General features: G+C 46.9%; 1 long non-coding RNA gene across 1 annotated transcript in view; it reads right to left on the bottom strand.

The window, feature by feature from the left end:
• Positions 1-4,204: 4,204 nt before the first annotated feature.
• LOC110339038 overlaps positions 4,205-5,907 on the bottom strand; it is a 14,249-nt gene continuing 12,546 nt past the window's right edge. The window contains exon 5 of the long non-coding RNA XR_002381325.1: positions 4,205-4,452. This is a non-coding gene — a long non-coding RNA (uncharacterized LOC110339038). The remainder of the gene's footprint in view (positions 4,453-5,907) is intronic.

The following is a 5,907-nucleotide window of genomic DNA, read 5'->3' as shown; positions in this document are numbered from 1 at the left end:
CGGTGGCCTCAATCTCCAACGCCACTTTTTTTTTTACATTATTCCTCTATATTCGTAATTGCTGGGAAAGGTTCTTTTTGTTCAGAGGACTTGCACTTTTATTGGGCCAGAATAAAAGTTGGCCTGACCCACATTTCATCTGTCACCTTTTTGTATTTTTTTTTTTTTCTGTCGTGAATGCAAAATAGTGGAGTAATCTAAGACTGTGCTGAGTCGTGAAATCGAAAGGGCTAAATGGCAGGGGAGTTTCTTTTTTCTACTCTGATTAAATAGATTCAAGAAATTGGAGAATTTTTATAATACCAAATAGAGACTTGCAAGGAAAGACCAAAGAGCACCTGGCATGAAGTCACCCAGGAGAGGGGGAAGGAGAATATTTCCAGGCACTTACTCTATTGAGATCTATTCCGATCTACCCTGATCTATTCTGACTCAGCTGCTAATGAGACCAGACACCAGAGGTGTCTTAGGTAATAGGTCCTGACATGCAAAGACTCTACTCAGACTCTACCTGGACCTCACCTTGTGTGGAGCCTGGAACCATTGTGGGAGGGAGGACATGCTCAGATGCTTGTCTTAGAATCCTTCAAGGGCCTTGGTAGCAATGGGCAGTGAGGTCTTTGTGTTGATTTTGTCCAGCCTCAGAGCAGAGTGGAACTGCTCTGGCTTCTGGCTGCCTAACTTTCCCTGAAGGTCAAGGGTGTTGGATTGTGGGTTTGCACAACAGTTTAACCATTCGACACCAGAGGAAGCAGGAACACACAGACATGAGGAAACTCATCCAACTCTGTTCCTGATGGTCTTGATTGTGAGCTTGATGGGATCCCAAGTCATGTGGGAGAAGGTGAGCGGGTAGGAACCATCTGGGTTAGGTTAATTGGTTTGGGCAGAGCTATCCTTCCGTAGTTGGACCATTTCTCAGACAGGGGAGCCTGGGCTGTTTGAAAAGAAGAGAATGAGCCTAGAGAGTGCCTGCCTTCCTCTCTCCTTCCTGATCTTGATGCCATGTCAGCCACTGCTGGTTCCTGCTGCCTTGAGTCCGCCTTGATGGATGGTGCTTTCTGCCGTAAGCTAAAATAAACGCTTTCTCTCCTAAGTGGCTTCCATCGGGGGTATTCTGTTACAGCAACTGGGAAAGAAATGGAGCCAGCTTTGCTTACAGGAGAACTGGGATTTTTTATCTGGGGGAAGAGGGAAAGGAAACAAGACCTTTGCTGCAGAGGTGGGATCCTCCTCTGGCCAGGAGCTTGCTGCAAGAAGGATAGGGGTGAGGAGGGACGTTTGCATCTGCTGGGCATTTGCCAGGTGTGTGGCTGTGGGTAAGACAGGGCCTCGAGACCTTGGGTGGGGCACGCACCTTGGGGGATCCCAAGCCCATCATTTTTCATGACACAGAGTGGTAGCGATTTTGTGCTGTGAGGATGGGGATGAATTTTAATAAGATGAAGTGTACATGATCTGGCTCAGGGTTATCACAGTAGAATGTGCTATTGCACTGCCAGAGGACCTTCTCACACCCAGCCCCACAGCCGAGACCGGTTGCATACAATTCTCTAGGGATACTGCTCCGGTTGTGTTTTGATCTGTAGTTTACAATTTCAAGCAAAGCCCAAGGGAGCAGAGGACATGAATCTGCCCTTTATGGAGGGGGTGATGGAGTAGGATATTTTGTATCGTCATCTCTCAGTGTCTCTGCTCCAGCACCCTGCACATTTATCACAGCGTTGCAGTGAGTGAGATGAAACCAGGCAGCCAGACCAATGAGTCTTGGGAATTGTGGGTTGTGCATCCCTTAACATTTCGGAATGAGCCTGCACTCTCTCCTAACACCATAACCCAGGGTATGTGTCACCGTCTGCTGTAAAATCTCCATCTAAGATGCGATCTTGGAATGAAGCAATTGATAAAAGATGCAGAAGTTGATGTTGGGTATTGGGGCACAGTGCATTTTGGGTAGACTTAGCCTCAAAAACCTCCCCAAAGCAGAAAAGAGTCGAAAGTTTAAACAAAAGGATATTTAGTATGCAATGTAGCCAATTTTCCCCCTTTCTCTTAAGCTGGGGGAGCCTCAGGCCTTTATTTAGATGTTACAATGTCATGGAATGGTCTAGAATATTGCTGAGTATGTCTGAGACAGGGGCATGTCAGTGTTTATTATTCACCATCTTAAGAGTCTATGTAGCAGGCAGTTGAAGGTTGGTTACTTTCAAATGATGTCTTGCAGACTGGGTATCTTTAATACCTAGTATTACAGATGGTGTCTGCAATCTGGTATCTATAAATGTGGGAACAGAAACTCTTGGAAACAATGGCACTTTCCACTGGGTGGTCTGCCAGGCTAGCTAGCTGATGCAAATTCCAGAGGCTGTGGAGGGGTTGGAATGTTGCAGGTCTAGAGCCTAATTACAACTTATCATGGGCTAGCTTAATATAGCCATTCCTTACCCATTTCTGAGTCTGACCTAACATCCTATGAAGCTTTTTGGAGTGTATTGACAACACAGACCAAACTGTAGTGAGAATTTTGTTGTTGTTGTTGTTGTTGTTGTTGTTGTTTTTAAGCATCCCAGTTATGTTACATGAATATGTTTTTATTTTGATCTCAGGTATAGGGCATGAGGTGGCTTCAGATTGTCCACAGCCACTAACTATGATTGTTTTGTGCTCTGGGAGGGGCATGGTTTTGACAGCTGCAGGGAGTTTACATTTGGAATTCTGGGGACTCGAGGGGGTATAAATGTGAGAGCTCTGAGAGGGACTGTGGTGGCTGCTGCCCCCCTGCTGCTGCTGCTCCCCCTGCTGCTCCCCCTGCTGCTGCTGCTCCCCCTGCTGCTCCCCCTGCTGTTGCTGCTCCCCCTGCTGCTTCCCCTGCTGCTGCTGCTCTCCCTGCTGCTCCCCTGCTGTTGCTGCTCCCCCTGCTGCTGCTGCTCCCCCAGCTGCTGCTGCTCCCCCTGCTGCTGCTGCTCCCCCTGCTGCTGCTGCTCCCCCTGCTGTTTCTCTCCCTGCCTAGGCTGGCTTCTTCTGCTCTGTTTGCTATTGCTGGATTTCTGGATTGCTGGTTGGAGATATCCTGATAACAATGATTGGACTTGTCCCAAGGGACTCGATGCCCCTATCAGCAAGAAGTAGTCTGAAGAAATCTATGCCCCCCTTTACCCCTAACCTTTTTTCTTGCCTACCTAGTGTTGGGGGGTTGGAAGGGATTGGGGTGGAGAAGGGTGGTAGATAGAATAACCCAATAAAGTAGTCCCTCTCCCAAATGTACGCCTGTATCATACACCATCAAACAAAAGGCTAAGAGCCATCAGATAGCATCTGGGACCTGGGGCAGATTACCCTGCATTGCAGTAGCCTATCTGATATTTCCATTAATGGATTCAAAAACTGTCTTGAATTTTTTGCTTTCTGTGTCCTGCTTCTATAAGACTTCATGAAATTATTACCATATCAGAACTTGGGTCATCTGAATCTGTGTCCTTGTGTCATGATCACTTATATTTAACTCTAGAATAAACTGTCTGTCTTAGGTTGGGTTTCATTGCTGTGAAGAGACACCATGACCACGGCAACTCCTTTCAAAGAAAACATTCAATTGGGGCTGGCTTACAGTTTCAGAGTATCATCATGGTGGGAAGCATGGCAACATCTAGGCAGACCTGGTGCTGGAGGAGCCAAGAGTTTTTCATTTTGATCCATAGGTAGCCAGGAGGAGGCTTTTCCACGATGGGTGGAGTCTGAGCATTGGAAGCCTTAAAGCCCATCTACGCCTTGATGGAGTTCCTCCAACAAGGTCACATCTCCTAATAGTGCCACTCCCTATGGCCAAGTATTCAAACATGTGAATCTATGGGGACCAAACCTATTCAAACCATCACACCGTCTCTCATCCCTTTGGATGAGGGCTTTGATGATCAAGAGGGGGTGAGGCAGAAGGATCATCATGAGTTTGAGTCCAGCCTGAGCTCCAGAGTAAAAACCCTGTCTTATAAAAACGAATGAATAGGAGCGGGGGAGATGGTTCAGAGGCTGGGCACTTGCTGCTCTTACGGAGGACCAGAGTTCAGTTCTAGCACTCATGTATGGTGGCTCACAATCACCTGTAACCTCAGTGGCTGATGCTTTCTACTGGCCTCTACGGGTACTGCATTCACACATGCACGTGCATACACAAACATGCGCACACAAACACATATATACAAACACACAATTAAAATTACCGATGGTAAACCTTTATTTAGTGAAAGACATAAATGGAATTCTAAAGACCAAAGCGGAGGGCACAGCTGCCTGTAACTACAGGGGTAGTCACGGAGCAGGGCATGCTTGTTTCTTACAATAGGAGTTGATGTAGCCAGAGTCAGGGAAGAAGCTGAGGTGGGCAGTTTTCAATCAGCAGGCTTATTTGTGGAGCAGAGGTCATGATTTCTTTGTTGTGACAATCTCTTTTCCTATCTTGGAAAGAAAAAAAATCCTCTTCACCCTATGACATATTACAGTGGGAGCCACAAAAGACTTTTATCCAGCAGTAATGGCCACTGATTTAATGGCAGTGGGGACCAGGTGCTTAACCCAGCCTTTATTCTATTTTCAGGTAGAGCTGCAGCCGTCACTACCCTTAGTGACTGTAAAAGGACAAGACATTGTCTGAGCACCTAGTCATTATCCCAGAAGAGGATTTATGAAATATTTTGAACTCGGCTTTTCCTCTTGAAACTACTTGCGGGCATTCTGGGACACAGGGCAGCCATCCGTGGCGTTGCTGACAAAGGAGAGAAGCTAGAGGTGGGGGTGCGCTTTGGGTTTCTAAGAAGCCCGAACACAGGCTGGAGCAAAGAGCAGCCAAGCGAGCAGAGGTGAGGTGTGATGGAAGTGGGCAGGGTACATGGCCAGCGGCTGGCTAGGCTGCCTTAAAGTCCCAAGGCAGCATTGGCTTCTCATTCCAAAGAGCTACAGACCTGAGCCAGGCTGAGCAGCCCGAGGGAAATCAGAGGGGGCGCTGCAGAGTGGCTGGAGGCTGATGGAACTGTAGGGCTGTGTTAACAGTCAATGGGCAGGGGTCCTGGACTGAGTAAAAAGTAGGCAGTGAGTTGAGTACCAGCGTTTGTCTCTCTCTGCTTCCTGACGGTGGATGCCATGTAACCAACTGCCCCATGCTCCTGCTGCCATGCCTCTCCCACACCCAGAGGCAGTGACTTCAAACCATGAGCTGAAACAAACCCCTCCTTGCGTTGTTTTGTTAGCTATTTTGTTGTAGCAAAGGGGGAAATAGCTGTGTTAATGGCAGACTGAAACATCCTAGTTACTTGATGTTCCTTAGATCTCAGCTTAAGCTTTGAGAAGAAGGCTCATAGGATGAGCGTCAGCGTCTTGAATGCGCAGGACAGTTTGATAGGGGGTCAGGATAAGCCACGTGGAAAATTTACCAGGCTGTAGATTCATTTTATCGCTCACTCATATGGTCAGCACCTAAAGGGTAAACATTTAGTTTTGTTATAAGCAATCATAATTATAGGTGGGTTTTGTGTGTGTGTGTGTGTGTGTGTGTGTGTGTGTGTGTGTGTGTGTATTTTCTCCAATATCTGAGCCTGACAGATTAGCAATACTTACTGAAGTTTGGAGAGGGACATGAATTGTTCACTCTCAGGATGTTTAAGTAAATGAAGAAACTGAGGCATGTTAGGGAAATTCTGGTGACAGAAGGGGAAGGAAAAAAACTCATTTATAGTGAAGAAATCAGCTTTCACTGAAGGCCAGCCTCTCATTATGTAGTAGTCAATCATTTCCCATAATTACACTCAATGTCAATTCACACACGCATATGTACGGGCACACACACACATAGAGGTGTATGTGTGTGTGTGTGTGACAGAGAGAGAGAGAGAGAGAGAGAGAGAGAGAGAGAGAGAG

The sequence above is a fragment of the Mus pahari genome, chromosome 23, assembly GCF_900095145.1.
Source record: "Mus pahari chromosome 23, PAHARI_EIJ_v1.1, whole genome shotgun sequence".
NCBI classification, from domain to species: domain Eukaryota; kingdom Metazoa; phylum Chordata; class Mammalia; order Rodentia; family Muridae; genus Mus; species Mus pahari.
The sequence above is the reverse complement of the archived record's forward strand: the minus strand, read 5'-3'. Positions and strand labels throughout refer to the sequence as shown.